Raw genomic sequence first — 18,432 nt, 5'->3', positions numbered from 1 at the left:
CTAAAATATTTGAGATCCATTTTTATTTTTAAAATACTTTCAATTATGTCTTTTATCTTAAATAACCAATTATCTTTTGTTTTTATTTATAACATTTTATTTGTATTTATATCTTTTGTTTTAAATAATCAAAGTAAATAATACATTTAGAATTGAGTAATTATAATACATAATTATAACTATATAGGGGAGACCGGGGCCTAACCGCCAGTTTTTTTTTCGGTGCCGATTTTTAACAAGAAAATAAATAATTTTAGTCAAAAGTGGTATACCACTGTAAAGAGTGAACCTTTAGCTACAAAATTTATATAGGAAATTTTTATCTACGTCGCTTTGTTTAACCGGTATAGAGCAAAAACGACAACGGTGGAAAAATTGAAATCTCAAAAATGCCGGGGTTTAACCGTCACACTGCATTTTCAATACATATACGTACATCTAATCCTGAAAAATGATAGGATACATCTTAATAATTGTTTTTTAAGAGAAAAATATAAAAATTTATTCAAAATTTTTATGCGAAACATTATTAAAAAATAGTTACGAGGGTTCCTCTTTCCGCAGAAGTCACTCGCCCGACTTGTTTCACTCCTCGACGTCCGATGACTCTATTCGGTGTCTGAACGGTTGTAATTCCCGTCTCATCCATATTCCATATGCAGTGAGCCTGGAAATGCCCGAGAATGCCTTGAAAATGCACCCGGACTGCTTACTGACGGATTAACCCCAAACACAAGTTTCAGGTTTGATCGCCCACAAAATATTAGACATCAACGATAATGAAAAAACTACACTGGATTCGTGTTCAGCATGCATTACTCTTTATAATCACGTACCTCGAGATTTGGAGAGCAAATATTATTGCAGATATTACAAAATTTCCACGCGCAGAAAATGTAACTTTCACCTTCCAAAAACACGTTTGCCCTCGTAAAAATCATAACACGGCAGGTAACCTGTTGAAACTCCGTTGGTCACATGGGTACCATAAGCAGCGTTTACAATGTTAATAGCGAGTTCGCACAATATACAGGTTCCGAGATATTTGATTTGACGGTTCAACCCCGGCGACGGTTAGGCCCCGGTCTCCCCTACTGTATATCTATAATATTTTTTAGTTAGTTTTTAAAATTAATGTTAACATTTGTTTAATTTTGTAAAGAAAAATTTTATTGAATATCTTAATCTTAAACGAAATAATATTATATATATATGTATTTTCCGCGTGACTGCATATCGTAGGGTAGACCGAAGCGAATCGGATCACAGGGCGAATCGGATCAATATAAGTCTTAAGACAGTTAGTGTTTTGTTTCAAACAAACTGTTTTATCGTGCTAATTAGTAATTAACGAAAACTGTCTTAAAACTTATATTGATCCGATTCACCCTGTGATCCGATTCGCCTCGGACTATCCTATATAAATTCATTTTAATCTAACCAAATTTTTTAATTATTTAAATATTCAAGAAATTATTGTTAAAAAATAATGTTTCTTTCACAAAAATATCTTAAAATCTCAAGTTTATGAAAAATAAAAATTTTTAAGAATTAAAATATTTTAGTTACATTTCTTCAAAATCAGATTTAGAAATTCATATTTCTTCACTAATGGATGTAAAATAACTACTATTATTATAACCCTATTGTTATAACGGTGTAAATTGATGTTTACATATCTTACATTGGAATTATGGACGTTATTAAAGCAGATTAACGGAGACGTATATACAAATATAGTCAAAAGATACCACATATCGAGATACATTTATAAGCTCATTTGTTATTAACACATTTTTCTTCTAACGTGTGTAGACTATTAAAATATCGAGAGAAAGTGTTTGAAATAAAGTGCCTATTTAGTTCCATTGTGTTAAGATTCTAAGAAATCTTTTATATTCTTAGTTTTAAGACTTTACAACTCGAAGATATTTAGTTTTATTTTTATGATAACTCGTTTTGTGTTATAAATATTTTAAAAATGCATATATCATTATAGTTTGGAAAAAATCTTATTTATTTTAACGACTTAAACAAAGATTATAAATCCTAAGTAATTAAAGGACCCTGCACAACTCTTATGGAAATTGGAATTCGGTGAAATTTACTGAAACTTTGGAAATAAATAGTTTATGTGATGCTGATCAAAAGTTACAATAGGCAAGATTCACAATAATTGACCGTTTAAACGCTATCAGCGTTCAAAAGTCAAAATAAGGTGTTATTTTAGTACTATTGTGCGACAGTCGATTACAATGTATTATTCTGCAGAATCACACAACTTATTCTTTTCATTAATAAAAAAAAGTGTATACATTCATGTATGTACACACATATATGAATTATAATTACGAAACTAACCACGCTGTCATACCTCGGCCGCACAGAAAAAAAAGAAGTATCAAATAATCACTGATATACTTGTATAGGTATACGCAAGAATATATAATCTTGAAATGAGATTATATTGCGTTAAACGAAGAAAACTTGCTTGAATGAAGCACATTTATACTCGAAAAAAAAGAAAGTGGTGGTATTATACTTCGAAAAAACCTAAGTAACAAGTGGTAGACGTACTCTTTGTATCTCGAAAAATCTCGAAAAAATCTAAGCAGTAGTATCTTTATTTCCAAAAAATTATAACCCAAGTGATACACATCACAAAATTATGTTACCTTATCAAAGAAGAGTCGCGCTTCAAGTGATCTATTACAATTACAAAAAAGAAATGATATCTTTTTAAATTAACAAAATGATTATCAGCGTGGTGTGTATGTGCGAGCGAGTGATATGGGTGTGCGTGACGACGGCGAATAATGCGGCTTATAATTAAGTATAGGATAAGTTTATTTATTTATTTAAAATTTTGAGGTCTAGAAGCGCCAAGTTTTTTTACGAGAAAAATTTATGTATTTTAATAAAATATTTTTATTTTGTACTGTTACCTCTGTAATTCTTTGTGATTAAATTTTTATTCTATTGAAAAATACATATACACTGGGCAACAAAATTATCGCAACAAAAATTTACGTAAAAAATTTGCCCAACTTTAAATAAGCATAACTCCGCGAAAAATTGTCATATCTGAAAGATTTTTTTTTATTTTAAAGGGTGAAGTCTGTATTTTAAAGAACCATTGTTAGATTTTGAATTTAGCCTCCCGCCCTCCCGCCGTTCTTCCAAAAGTAAGGACGTGTTACATCTCCAAAAAATTGCATACTTTGACACATTCTACGGAGTAGAATGAATTTTTTTCGTAACTATCATGGCAACCATCGTAAAATATGGACTTTTCCCTGCAAATTAAAAAAAAAATTAAGTCCGTACAATTTTTTTTCACCGAGTTATGGCTTATCAAAGTTACCTATTCATTTTTGTGCATTCAATCACCGCCAACATTAGTATTACCCGATGAACACTACGGGGACGTTATTGGTCGGATTTTGCCTATCGTGTATGTATGTGTGTGTGTGTGTGTGTGTGTGTTAGCAGAGATTTGGGCACACTGATTTTCATTCAAACGAGGAATTGTTACGATTTTGTCGTTTGTTTTCGAATGAACGATACAATACAGTGATTGCAATACTGTGAAGTTATACTTACAGAAGTAATGTACTGTGAAGTTACTTACTTCAGTATTACAAAACTTCACAGTATTGCAGTCACTGTATTGTATTGCTCATTCGGAACCAAAAGACAAAATCGTAACAATGCCTCGTTTGAATAAAAATTAGTTTGCGCAAATCTCTGCTAACACACACACACATACACGATAGGCAAAATCCGACCAATAACCTCCCCGAAGTGTTCATCGGGTAATACTAATGTTGGCGGTGATTGAATGCACAAAAATGCATAGGTAACTTTGATAAGCCATAACTCGGCGAAAAAAAATCGTACGGACTTAATTTTTTTTTTAATTTGCAGGGAAAAGTCCATATTTTACGATGGTTGCCATGATAGTTACGAAAAAAATTCATTCTACTCCGTAGAATGTGTCAAAGTATGCAATTTTTTGGAGACGTAACACGTCCTTACTTTTCGAAGAACGGCGGGAGGGCGGAAGGCTAAATTCAAAATCTAACAATGGTTCCTTAAAATACAGACTTCACCCTTTAAAATGAAAAAAAAATCTTTCAGATATGACAATTTTTCGCGGAGTTATGCTTATTTGAAGTTGGGCAAATTTTTTACGTAAATTTTTGTTGCGATAATTTTGTTGCCCAGTGTATAAACTTTGTATTTAAATACCTTGTATTCCCTCGTTGGATTAAATATTTTAATAAAATATTTTTATTTTGTACTGTTCCTCTGTAATTCTTTGTGACCACTAGAAAATACACATGTGTAAACTTTGTATTTAAATATCTTGTATTCCCTTGTTAAATTTAAATAAAATTTTTTAATCTTATAAAATTGTTATCATACATTCTTTTTCTAATTGACATCATTTAAAGATTTTTCAAAGTAGTGCAACAATTATTTTTTGAGGCAATATATATGTTCTCTTTGTAATTGGCGCTGTAATTTAAAGAGATATCATTTCTTTTTTGTAATTGTAATAGATCACTTGAAGCGCGACTCTTCTTTGATAAGGTAACATAATTTTGTGATGTGTATCACTTGGGTTATAATTTTTTGGAAATAAAGATACTACTGCTTAGATTTTTTCGAGAGTTTTCGAGATACAAAGAGTACGTCTACCACTTGTTACTTAGGTTTTTTCGAAGTATAATACTACCACTTTCTCTTTTTTCGAGGTAACAACATATACACTACTATACGTGTACTTGGCGCCTTTCTTTACCTTTTTTTAAAGAAAGGTAATTTTGTACGGATATCACGCCTTTTTGTAGTATTACGCATTTTATAAACAGTATGTACAGAGTAAAGCTATTTGGAGGTATAATACTACCACTTTGTTTTTTTCGAGGTAACAACATAATACATATACACTACTATGCGTGTACTTGGCGCCTTTTTTTACCTTTTTTTTAAAATAGGTAATTTTGTACGGATATCATGCCTTTTTGTAGTGTTACGCATCTTAATCTTATAAACAGTATGTACAAGGTGTGAAGCTAAAGGTGTTACGGACTATTATTTCTAAAGAAAACAACAATTTAATATTTTGCTTAGTTTTTTAAAAATAATAATCTGTAACCCTTTTAGTTGTACACCTTGTATATATTTTTCAATTTCAACATAAAACATAATCGCAATATAGCATGATTAATGTTAATGCTATACATATGTTTATTAAAAATAAAAATGTAATGTGTCTGAAGTTGTTAATAATAGGTAACGTTAATAATAGGTAACGTTTGACACACACACACACACACACACACACACACACACACACACACACACACACACACACACACCACACACACACACACCCACACCCACACCCACACCCACACCCACACCCACATCCACACCCACACCTACACCCACACCCACACCCACACCCACACCCACACCCACACCCACACACACACACACACACACACACACACACACACATGCGCCTTAGGGTAGTCGAAAAGAGAACAAGAGAAAAGTATCTTCGCGAACAATGGAGCTAGTCTCATGACGATGAGTCAAGTACAAGAGCGAGATCGCAATGACCGATATGCAAGTGGATTAACCTAGTCGCGAAACGTTCACCCGTTATACTGTTGAAGAACCGACCGCATAACATTCCGTCTTTTTCTAATCCCGCTGTGAATCGATTTTCCAGCTAACGTATATCTTATGTCTTCGCAAAGCGTAACTTTTAAATCCTTTAGGGAGATCAATCACTTCAAGACGACACATTTTTTTTTAGAGCGTTTGAAGAGAAAGACAGAGAGCTTGTAAATGTCGCGAATAACGTCTTGGACGAGTATAGTAGCGTATACGTATGTCAAGTCGGGAGGCGAATAGAAGTTAAACAATGGAGAAAAAAAAGACAGACCAAGATATGCGAGTTAATTCAGTTATGATATATTTTTATATATTTTACAGAAGGCGTATAAAAGATGTAAGAGGACTTGCGGTAAAAATTGATGTAAGTCTTAATAACTTCAAGGATTAAACTGACGAATATACAAAACCTACTAAATGTACTCAAAGCTACTTAATGATTAATACAATGCTAAATGAAGTGTTGTACAAAATTTGAATAGAGTCAAAGATTGCGGTCAGCTACATATTATATACACGAAAATGAATTACGAATGATTATTACGTAACGATGTTCATTGCGCCATATTATCGCTATATTTTCGCTTTGTTAAAAAATTATAATAAATTATAATAAATTGAGTTAATCGCAGCGCGCGACAAAGTTATGTACGTGAGCACTATGAGCGATTTAATGATTGTAACCTTACTTGTATACATTTCCGAGAAAAATATTTCTATATTATGTTTAACAACAATATTAAATATTAACATTTCATAACTGCCAAACGTTTCCAGTTGAGTGCAATTGCACGAGTTACGAATCATTTATAGACTCTTTTTCTCAGTTAACTAGTTTCTGCTGCATTGAAATCTTGCATAGAAAAAAATGTATTAGCATATCGCGCAAGAATCATCGATATCTAAGTAAACAATTAATTAAATATATACAGTATACATATATGCGTACATCTGGATTAATCCGAAAGCTTAGTCTCCATCTTTTGAAACATAAAATAATTTTATGCCACAACAGTGAAGTGCGGAATATTAAATAAAATGCGCCATTTAACAATAACTTCTAAGGTAACAAGTTTAATCTACGGTGACCTAAATTTAAACGTGAAAAGAAATTAAATTATTTCAATGAGTTCTCGAATCGTCCCCAATCAGAAATAGATATAAATCACGTAGAAACGAATTTCCTAATTCGTCTGAGTATTCGATACAATGTTCTAGTTTAAATGTGACACTACTTTGTAAAATGTTAAGTTTTATTGTTTTCTCTACTCTACGGTTAATATAGCAATCTTTATAAATTTCTTTCTTTCTAAATAAAAATGTTCTACACAATCGGAAAACTATTTTACAACATGAGTAAAGAACAAAGTCAAAAAGCGAAATAATCAATTTTGACGCGATTAAAGGGGATCATCAATGGCGATTGTATTAAACTCTAGTCCATACTGACTAAGAATCGCGGATTATGCGTGAAAATTGTAGAGTTTCTTGACAACTCTTATGTACAGATGAATTCAAGTGTTTCTGGCTTCATTCATCTGGTCCCATGCTACTTGTTCAGCATGTCCGTTCATTACCAGTTCTTCAGTAAGAGAAATTAGCTTTAAAAAAATCAATTAATTTCAATTAATTTGCGCATCTGCAAAGAGATTCTCGAAGATTAAATAATAATAACTACTTACCTCATAATTTTGTATCATAAAAGAAATATTATCATAAATATTAGTTTGAATGCGACCTTCAATCTGAGTTTGGGCAGCAACTCCCTTTGAGGAACAATTTTGTACCACATTGTAAGCTTCTGTCGACCATTTACCTGCAAAGGAGTAACATCAAAGTATAATTACATACATATCCAAAGACAAATAATTTTGAGTAGAGATGTATATATCTAAAATCTACTTACACGTAGGAGTTGATAATAATCTCGTTGATTGGAATGTGGCTTGGATCAGTCAACTCGCGAAACTGTAATATAATAATAAATCGATTAGAATTTTCGGATACATTACTTCATACGATTCTTTCACACGATAACGGTTAATGTTAATTTCCGATTACCTTATTATTATGTTTCGCGTGTTCTATACTTGTCGTCATGACGAAACATCTGACCGAGACATTGCGCTTCTTGGCTACCTCAATGTATCTCTTTCTCGAAGCTGGATCGGGATTGGTATTGTCTATACCTATACTTTTTCTTTGATTCAAGTATTGTTGGACTGCGGCAATGCACTTCTGCCAGCTGCCTAAAGTGTCTCTGTTGACGTATCCTTCATATAATCCGTATTCCTTCATATAATTCTTTGCAAAATGCGATTTTCCGGAGTCTGGACTGCCGACCATAAGTACCACCTGTTAATGGATATCTATAAGCACGAGGAAAGAGCGGGCCTCTGTTCACATTTGACGTTCACGATGATATTCGTGTTATGCACGATGCTTCTGTCGAAATCGAGGAATCACATGCCGGAAAAGTTTTACTTAGGTATTTATTATTAAAAGAATACTTTGTATAATTCTCTTTTATGTTATTTTTTTATTTTTTCTCATTAGATCATGGTACCCCTGCATAAAATGTCGGATTGAAAAGAATTAAAAAGTATTGATATTTTGAATACTTCTGAATTCTGCTTTCTGATGCGAAGAAAGGGATTGAAAAGTATTGGTTCGCATAAAACTTTACCGCGCTGAATGTGAGACAGCAGTGGTTGAGGCTTCGCATTGAAAAGTATTGGATCGCATTAAATTCATCCGCGTCGAATGCGACTTTTGGCATCAATGCTTCGTATTGAAAAGGATTTGGAAGTATTAGCAAATAGAGGTTCATATTCCTTTCTATGACAAAGTAGAAATAGACAAATTTTAAAATTATAATTTTTTTATTACAATCGTTTAATTATAAATACAGCAGGTGAGAAAATGAAACTTGCTTAAAAATTAAGTAAAGCTGCTTTATAAAGCTCTACTACATGTTGTACTCTCAGGGTATTAGCTAATATATCTCACAATCAGTCTGAAGCGTCTGAAGTAATACTTAAAAAAATATTTGAAATATCACAATAAACGATGAATAGAATAAGAGTTTCTTTGGTTTATAATCTAAGTAAATTACATTGGTATGTCACGGAATTCTTTTAGACAATTCCGTGACATTGCCCAATTTCATATAAAATAATTTTCATATGAAATCAGGCAGCCTGACGATGGATATGTCACGGAATTGTCTGAAAGAATTCCGTGACATATCAATGGTCACAATCGCTTATAATGACATTACTTCGTTTAACGTTACATCACTTGGAAGAATGAAAAATGTGGATGGAAAAGAATGGAAATTATTTGATGGGACCGGTGGGTTGCTGCAATTTTCAGGTTCGTACATTTGGTTAACAGCATTCTGTGCATTAAATTGCATTGCTCTTGTTCCGGATGTCTACTTTCCCAATTTGGTAAGAAGGCTTCCATTCCTTCCTGTCGTTCTTCTTCGGAAAGGCCTTCCTGATCTTCGTTAGTAGGTTCTGTTTCATCTGGAAATTTATCGTCTTCAATCTGATCTTCATTCAGGGATTGAGCAAATCTTCACATTTCTTCGGGCATTTCATTTTCGTCATCGGATTCACGTTCTTCCTCCTGAGTTTCTCCTCGAGTCTCTCTATCACCTACAAACACAATTATAATGTAAAATAATATAAATATGGGTCACTGTATTGAAAATAATGTAGCAGTAACTTGCCTCGTGGGAGAGTTTTCATATCAGCAATTTTTTTCCGGATGTAGTCAAACGTTTTTAGTGCTTCCATATCTGCTTGAATGTCATCCATACCTCTTTCGGTCATTAACCAATACCGATAGAAGTCTGAAATGTGGGACTTTGGAAGCTGGTATTGTTGCAAATTCCTTAGTGGAACGAATGAATATGTATAGAAACATATTTCAGCATTTCAGTTGTACTTAATCTCTTAATTGCACTTGTTTTCACGAGGAAATAATACACTAAATATTTCACGACGGGATTGGACGGGATAATGAATAGCACGAGCACGAAGCATGCCGATCCAGCCGATCTTGCGTTTCAGCACTGCTGCTACTGCTGCTAGGCGTGTGATGGGGGTAGCGCACACAAGGAAAGAGCCGTGTACGTGTGCGCATGTACAGTGTGCACGGCTCTTTCCTTGTGTGCGCTATCCCCACCACACGCCTGGCTGCGGTGTTGAAACAGTCAAGTATATATTTTATTTCGCCCTTACGTATTGAAAAGTATTCGAATCTCCTTTCGGAGTGGCAAAATTTTAACAAATACAAACTTACGCATTAAAAAGAATTCACTTAGCTTAAAATATTCCTCGCATTCAATCGCAATCGATAACCTTCAAACGAATGCGAATTCTCGCATTAAAAAGGATTCAATTCATTTCAAATATTCCTCTCATTCTATCGCATTCAATAAAATTCTATCGAATGCTAACTCTCTCATTAAAAAGAATTCACTTGGCTCAAAACATCCCTCGCATTCAATCGCAATAGATAACATTTAAACGAATGCGAACCCTCGCATTGAAAAAGATTCACTTCTTTTGCTAATGTTATTGGATTCAGAGGTATACAAGATTTTCACGTTCTATTCCCAGTATCGCACTGAAAAGTATTGACCCGTGATCCAATCCGAGATTGTTGCAAAGTAGAATTCATGACAAAATCTCGTGAATGCGAAACAATATTTTTGAATAAGACGTTTTATGCAGGGACAAGAGGAACGAGCAGATTTTTCCAGCGAGTAGATGGGAACCTTTTGATCCAACGAAAAGTTACGACAAGTATACAGTGTCGGATAAAAATAGGAAGAAAGATAAAATCTGATAAACTTAGATTCAACGAATTGTCCAATTTCGTTTAAAGGATTCAGATTCAAAGGACTGTAAATATTATAACCAGATAAATAACTTTGTTTCATCGTACAATTGATTCATTATACAACAGATTGTAATATATTACAATATATATATATATATATATATATATATATATATATATATGTATATATATTGTAGCTACATTGTATTTTTAAGGATTGTGATTTTAATTCATTCAGTTATGTGATAATATTTAATTCGTTTACTCGATTATGTAGCTCTACTAAATTACAGTCCTTTGAATCTGAATCCTTTAAACGAAATTGGACAATTCGTTGAATCTAAGTTTATCAGATTTGATCTTTCTTCCTATTTTTATCCGACACTGTATACTTCTCAAAACTTTTCGTTGGATCAAAAGGTTCCCATCTACTCGCTGGAAAAATGTGTTTGTTCCTCTCGTACCATGATCTAATGAGAAATAACATAAAAGAGAATTATACAAAGTATTCTTTTAATGATAAATACCTAAGTAAAATTTTTCCGGCATGTGATTCCTCGGTTTCGACAGAAGCATCGTGCATAACACGAATATCATCGTGAACGTCAAATGTGAACAGAGGTTCGCTTTTTCCTCGTGCCTAATTGCAATATTACATACATTAAAATAACATGCCAACATTGTGATATTGCTTCATAAGTTTTATCATTTAGTATCTTTACCTTAGTTACAATAAAATCGTAAAACGTATAATGGTGCGGTAATATAAGAAAGATCCTTCTTGACATACATTAACTGATCTACCATTACTGTTTTAAGCTCGCTGAATTCACGCTTCAGAACATATAAACATCTCTGAAGAAGCTGATAGATAGAATTACCTGTATGTGAAAATTTAATTTATGCAGTAGAACATTATATATCACGCCAATGTTACTCCAAAAGTGACACTGGAGTATTTTAATAACTTAAAAATTCTCTAAATTACTGAGACATTCACTTTTCTTCATTATAACACTCCGACGATAGCCAGATCCATCCCAATAACTGAATGTGATCTCAATTTCTTCTTCCTTCAACGCGTTCTGCTTTCTAGCCCATTCTTGCCTCAATTCTTCCTTAAGTTTATTTTCCTCCTCCTCCCTTTCCCTATCTGGCAAGAAACTTGTATCTACATCTGGATTTTTCTTAATCTTCTTAATCGCGAGGCCATCAGATTGCTCATTTTCTGACGGCGGGGATTTTTCGGCATTGTCTTCGTCCAGATTAAAAGACAAAGCTTGAATCTGTCTCTTCTGTTTGTTCTTTTCTTTTCCTGCTCTTTTTCACGTTCCTTGTATCAAAGCATGATATGTATGACTAGATGACATTCAGAGCACTGGGCGAAAATCACATATAACATTCAGAGCACTGGGCAGAAATCACATATATATATATATATATATATATATATATATATATATATATATATATATTCACGGCAAACGGCATATATAACATCGTGTTATTTTTATTACATTTAGGAAAATTATTTTATATTAACTCAATAGGCGTTAAACTTGCATACATAGGGAGCTTTCCAGCAAGTGACACAAGCCGACACAAACGTCGTTCTATCTTTCTTTTTTGGTAATGAGTAACAAAGACAAAACGATACCTGTGTCGACCTGTATTGCTTGCTGGAAAGCTCCCATAAGTGAATTTCGCGTTTTATGTAAAATTTTGTAAGAAATCGGTAATATAACCTATACTACGTTTACGCGAACGTTACTTAATTCTGTAGTAACTTACGAACGATACGATAATTCCTCCGCATAAACGGGAGATTTTATAGTAACTACGATGAGATATCGTTCGTATAAGTTACTACAGAAGTAAATACTCACGTAAACGTAAACTATTACCTGCCGTCAATATATAAAATATAGGTTAACCTGTATGTAAACACTCACGTAAACGTAGTAAACAGTAAAATAAATAACAGTAATATATAGAATAAGATAATTATAGGATAATTACATAAAACAATTACCTTGAATTAATCGTCGCGTCGCGTAAAGAGTCACGGTCGGTCTCGCTCCGCGCGTACTACCGTCCGTGTCTCTCGAGATAGGTTAACTGATGAACTGACTGACAGCGCACTGAACGGTTCACTATTTGCACTCGCGCAGTACACACACGTATACATATATAGGTTATAATATATATATCGATACATATCGAAACTGGCGATACTAGCACCGCAGCACCGCCAGTGTCGAAAAAGTGAAAGTGACGCGACTCCAGCCAATGACATGAGAGATGAGAGACGGTCGACGTATCTTACGTATCTTACGTATCTTAATTAAAAATTTTCACATTTGGACTTTGCGTCGCTATATCTCCGCTCGTAGGGCACGTAGCGGAAATATTATAAGAAACCCCCCCCCCTAATTCGACTCCAAGCTATCGATCAAGCCTACTTAGAACTTGATCCGTTCACTCGTTATCGAGATCTCAACATCTCGAGTACTCGCAACCCGTCGCGTCGCGTAAAAGAGTCACGGTTGGTCTCGCTCCGCGTGTACTTGGCGCGAGACACTACCGTGTCTCTTGATACTAGATCGATAATAATGCGCGCGACTTATCGGAAATCAAGAGCCATCTACTGTTGAAAGTAGTGAAAGTTACGTTCCTCTTCTGATTGAGAGACGACGACGTCGACGTATCTTAACGACGACGTATCTTAATATAAAATTTTCACATTTGGACTTTGCATCGCAATATCTCCGATCGTAGGACACGTAGCGGAAAAATAAAAACAGTTTTCTTTATAAATCGACCCCAAGCTATCGATCAAGCCTACTTAGAACTTGATCCGTTCACTCGTTATTGAGATCTCAACATCTCGAGTACTCGCAACTCGTCGCGTCGCATAAAAGAGTCACGGTGCGGTCTCGCTTCGCGTGTACTTGGCGCGAGACACTACCGTGTCTCTTGATAGTTAAACGAAGTTTTATATGGTTCAATTAAGAAAAGAAGTTAAAACAAAAGTTGAAATTTTTATAAAAAGATTATATATTCTTGCGTATATACAATCAATGTTGATTTGCTACTTCTTTTTTTCTGTGCGCCAGCCGGGCTTCATATATATGTGTTGTTACGTCTTTTTCGCGCCCGAAGCGCACGACGGATCAAAAGGGTCAGGGAGAGAAGGATTGATGGGCCTATCCGACGACTCCTCGCACAGTCCGGCAATTCGACACGAAATTTTAATGTTGGGCGCCAGACGCGTAAACACGCGTCCACTAAGTACGCTAAGATCGCGAACACCCGAAGGAAACGCAAAACGCAATGAATCCGGTGTGCGAGAGATCGGCCAGCTCGACCTAACGGTTATGGGCGGGGTTGATGAAGGGCAGCGCAATATTCGGCGGGGTGATGCATAAATCACTCCCTCACATAATTAAAGAAAATGAATAACAACGTTTAATCCGAGGTAGTTCTCAAGTAAAACAATTAGTGCCAGTTCGGCTTCCATTGCTACCGTAGAAATCAAGCAAAAAAATGATGACGCGGGCGTCAGGAATCAAACAAATAATAATAGTAACGCGGACGTCAGAAATGAACGGAAGAGATTAGACATCAAGTATTTTACAGTAAACGCGCGGAATGCGCTGGTATCAAATCAGAGAACACTAGTAGAAAACTAAACTTACGAATAATAGGTATAGAATCGGAGTAAACGCGAAATAATAGGAATTAGAGTCAAACGTGAAATATCGCGAGATGGTGGTGCGTCACGCTCGGAGCGCGTGAACGCAACGTCCAAAGCCACGCAGGAATTCTGTCGCCAAATTACCTTAATCTAACGCGAGTAATCTTCGTAGCGCAAGCAATGTCCCAACGCAAGTATGAACGCAACACACGGTATCGCCAGTAATATTCTAACGCGAAGAATGATGGGCCGAGTCCCTCGGCATACCGCTGAATACTATAACTAACGCGAAAATACGAAATTACCGCGAGTAACAATGGAATGCAATAATAAACGCGAATGCTAGTCTAACGCGAATCGTATCCTACCGCAAGTACTGTCTGAACGCAATTATTCTAACGCCAGAATCAACCGAACGCAAGAAATCCAACGCGAGTCATATTCCAACGCAATTATCCTAACGCAAGGAACAACCGAACGCGAGTAATAGTCCAACACAATTAATAACGCGAGTCATATTCTGACGCAAGTAATGCCGCGTGCGGAATCTAAGTCCCGACCGCACGAATTACGACGCACAATGAAACACGCGGTCGCGAACGCGAAGGTCGCGAAAAATGGCGAATTCGCGAGATCGAAATCCGTTTCGGATACGTCTACCGCGATCTCCAGGGGTTTGCAAGTTCAGTCGCGATCCCATGGCCACGAGACCATTCCGGTGCCCCTCGCTTTCGCTGCCGATCGCTAAATCACGCCTTGTCGGCGAACACGCTAATTACCGAAATTATTCCCGAGCGAGAGCGCGACCCGGAGGGCGGTGCGGTGTCGTGGCTTTACACAATTTTTAAGCGAGGCAACTTCACCGTTTGTCTGCTTCCTCCCGAGGATACTCCGCCGCCAAAGGTTGGGTCGGTCGTCGTCGTCGTAAAGCTCGAATAATCGGGCGTAATTCGCCGCTCTAGATTGAAGCCGCGTGCTTCGCCGGAGGACGATCCGAGAGTGTCGCCGAAAATTCGCTCGATGGCGGAATCGATAGCGCGCCCCACCCCGGGCGTACGCGGCCCCTCGACGCTATAGCGCGGACCAATTAGGGGTGAGCTCGCAGGCTCGCGACGTATCCTTGCGCAGGGCCGTCAATCACGGCTCCCGCAGGGCGCTTAATGATTCCTCGATCGCGCGGCGATTTCGCCGGGATCTTTCCCGGCAGCGGACGGGACGCTAATGTCTCCGTGCTCCTCCGTCTCGGTCCGGGAATGGTGGCCATCCATCCCGGAGTCCGGTCTGCAGGTGAGGAGAGCAGGTAAAACTCGTTCTGCCCCGGCGCCGGGGCCCTGCTTCCACGGGTCCGCCCGCCGCTGTGTCACGCGCCGCGCGCGTATCCTCCTGCGCTCCCTTGCGCTCGTCGGCCCGTGAGCCTCGCCGCGGTCCGCTTTCGTCGATCGATCTCTCGTCCCGATCCTCTCGGTCGACTCCGCATCTCGCGATCCGCTGCATTTCCTCAGGAACTCCGGGTCTCAGCTCGGTGAGGCGCCACGCAATAGTACAAAAGAAAATAAAAAAGGATCAGAAAACGTAAACGCGATAAATTATGCCCCTGGAGATCTCGCATTGACTCTTTATTGAACCGTCCTCGGGCGCGAAACCGCGCCACGGTGCAGCGAAACTGCAACGTCACAGTGTGTATATACATGCACGTGTATATACATATTTTTCACATAAATACATATGCAGAATAATACATTGTAATTCACTGTCCTACAATAGTACTGAAATACCACCGTGTAACGATGCGCCCCATAAGCGCATCGCTTCCCGGCGACCACCGGCCGGATGCCGCCCGACCAAACACCAATCGGGCGAAGACAGGGCGCGGTGCGCCCACATCTTTTTTTAATCGCTCACAAATTAGATCGTATGTGCGAGTCATTAACGGCTCGCAGCACCGATATCCCTTCGGAGCTCCGACAAGCGCCGATGGTAGCCGATCTTCACCGAGCACGAGAGCGCGGCCGGGAACCGTAATACCGCGCCGCTCCGCCCGGCGCGCGTCTCGCACGATCGGCTACCCCCACCGAATCTATCGCTCCGGGGGAGTATAAAACATCGGTCCCGCGACGGTAAAAGACACTTCATCTCGAGACAGCTCTCCGATCCGCTGGTTCAGAGAGAAGAAACCTTCCGACTCCTAGAGCGTCCTCGTTCCAAGAGATCTTGGGCACTGCTCGAATTCCGTCATTCCGTCACACCACCAATTTTCGTTTGCGACGACAAAACAGCGAGGTCAAGGCAACTTGGGCTCGAACAAGCCGTCTTGTCGCCGAAGCGCCGAGAATTCCCAGAGCCGACCGGCCGGCCAGCTTCAACCTGACCGGCCGTTCCCTTCCAACGGATTCTCCCAACCGCGTACCGCGTTTTCGTCCGAGAGATCCGCGTACAGATTTCGCCGCGTCAGACCGTTGTACATATTCCGCGTATCGTAATTCTCTGCATACCGCCGCGTGTCATAATTCGATTCCCGTATACCACACTGAGAGAAAAGTTATACTAATGGTAACAAAAAAATATAGTTGTTCACAGATAATAAATAATTTTGTTACGATGGCAAAATGTAATAATTTTTTGGTTGACCAAGCAAAATTTGGTAAATTTTTTGAGTTAACTAAACAATATTATTTGGTTACTCATTTGGTTGTAGTAATTATAAAGTTTGATTGTAGTTACAAAATAAATTTTTATTTGGTAATTTTAACAAAATAGTCTGTTATGGTACAAAACACTTTTGTTAAAGCAATACGGAACGGTACCTGCAGTTAACCTAACAATTTCTTAGCCCTCCGTTTGACAGTCACCAGCGTTCGAGCCAAAACAACATCTGCTCGTAAAATTTGCAAGCCCGCCAGAAAATATTAAATAAACGATGTTTATCAAAATAACTATATATAAAATCGTTATCTACAATGTTAACACACAGATGTTTTATGAATTTTTTAAGATTTTTTAAAATACTTTAAAGTTATGGGAAAATAACGTCAAAGGCGACAGATCCACGTTGTCAATCAAAAGATCCCAAATAACGTTGTTAGACGGAGGGTTAATATATATATATGGGACGTTCCACGTCAACCGGATCAGTGCTGCGGCCAAAATTTAAAGCGACGAAAAAATACGTATGAGGTCTCAATTTAAAGCTTGAACAAAGAGCTACAAAAAGCCATATGCGCCTTAGCAAAAATCAAGATGGCGACGTTAATATGGCGGCCATAAACTCAAAATTTTTGATCAATCAACCGGCTTAGTGCTGCCGCCAAAATGTTCAGCGACAAATAAATTCGTATAAGGGCTTATTTTGAAGCTCGAACTGAAAACTTTTAAAAGCCGTATGCACATTTGCAAAAATCAAGATGCCGGGTCCAAGATGGCCGACTTTTCGTCAAAATTTGATGTCAATGCCTTTAAAAACACCAGATTTGTTTGAAAATTTATCGACAGAGATTTTGAACGTCACTTCTCTCAAATCTGGTGTGATAGGTTCCAAATCACAAAATGGCGGATCCAAGATGGCCGACTTTTCGTCAAAATTTGATGTAAAAGCCTTAAAAAACACCAGATTTGTTTGAAAATGGATCGACAGGGATTTTTAAGGTCACTTATCTCAAATCTGGTGTGATAGGTTGCAATTCACGTAATGGCGATCCAAGATGGCCGACTTATGACTAAAATTTGTATCGATTGCTTCTAAGAACACCGGATCTCGTTGCAAAAGGATTTATGGAGGTTTCTAATATTGGGATTTTCACTCGTGACGTAGCCGTGACGTCACAAGGCCAAGATGGCTGGCCTATTCCTGAAAATTGTACGCAAACATATGATCTGAGGTGGTTTATCGTGCCTTTTAAACGCGTGTGATAAAAATATGTATTTAAATATAAAAGAAATATGTGCATTTGAACAGTGCACCCCTTCCTCAAGGAATTTCATGGAAGGAGAAAATTTTGTTGTGGTTTGGACATTTATTAACATGCGGAATAACCTCTCAAGATGATGACAAATGGCATTTAACTGCATATTGCCTTCAAATGTCAGATGTTAAAGGTGCACCTCACGAAATAAACATAGTGATATTGAAACCAGGGAAAATATCATCCGCAAAATGTAGTTGCAAAGCAGGGATGAGTGCAAAATGCAAACAC

General features: G+C 37.4%; 1 protein-coding gene and 2 long non-coding RNA genes across 3 annotated transcripts in view; 1 reads left to right on the top strand and 2 right to left on the bottom strand.

Annotated features, from left to right (window-relative positions):
• LOC139777660 (sodium channel protein Nach-like) overlaps positions 1-18,432 on the top strand; it is a 197,930-nt gene that overhangs the window by 69,357 nt on the left and 110,141 nt on the right. The window lies entirely within an intron of this gene.
• LOC139777673 (uncharacterized) lies at positions 7,415-7,959 on the bottom strand. The gene is made up of 3 exons (XR_011719404.1): positions 7,753-7,959; positions 7,598-7,659; positions 7,415-7,507 (listed from the first exon to the last, which is right to left on the bottom strand). It is a non-coding gene; the product is annotated as an uncharacterized lncRNA (long non-coding RNA).
• Positions 7,989-11,934, bottom strand: LOC139777675 (uncharacterized). The gene is made up of 2 exons (XR_011719406.1): positions 11,268-11,934; positions 7,989-8,046 (listed from the first exon to the last, which is right to left on the bottom strand). It is a non-coding gene; the product is annotated as an uncharacterized lncRNA (long non-coding RNA).

The sequence above is a fragment of the Temnothorax nylanderi genome, unplaced genomic scaffold, assembly GCF_030848795.1.
Source record: "Temnothorax nylanderi isolate EJ_2023f unplaced genomic scaffold, tnyl_v1.0 TNYL_tig0157_pilon, whole genome shotgun sequence".
Lineage (NCBI taxonomy): Eukaryota > Metazoa > Arthropoda > Insecta > Hymenoptera > Formicidae > Temnothorax > Temnothorax nylanderi.
The sequence above is the reverse complement of the archived record's forward strand: the minus strand, read 5'-3'. Positions and strand labels throughout refer to the sequence as shown.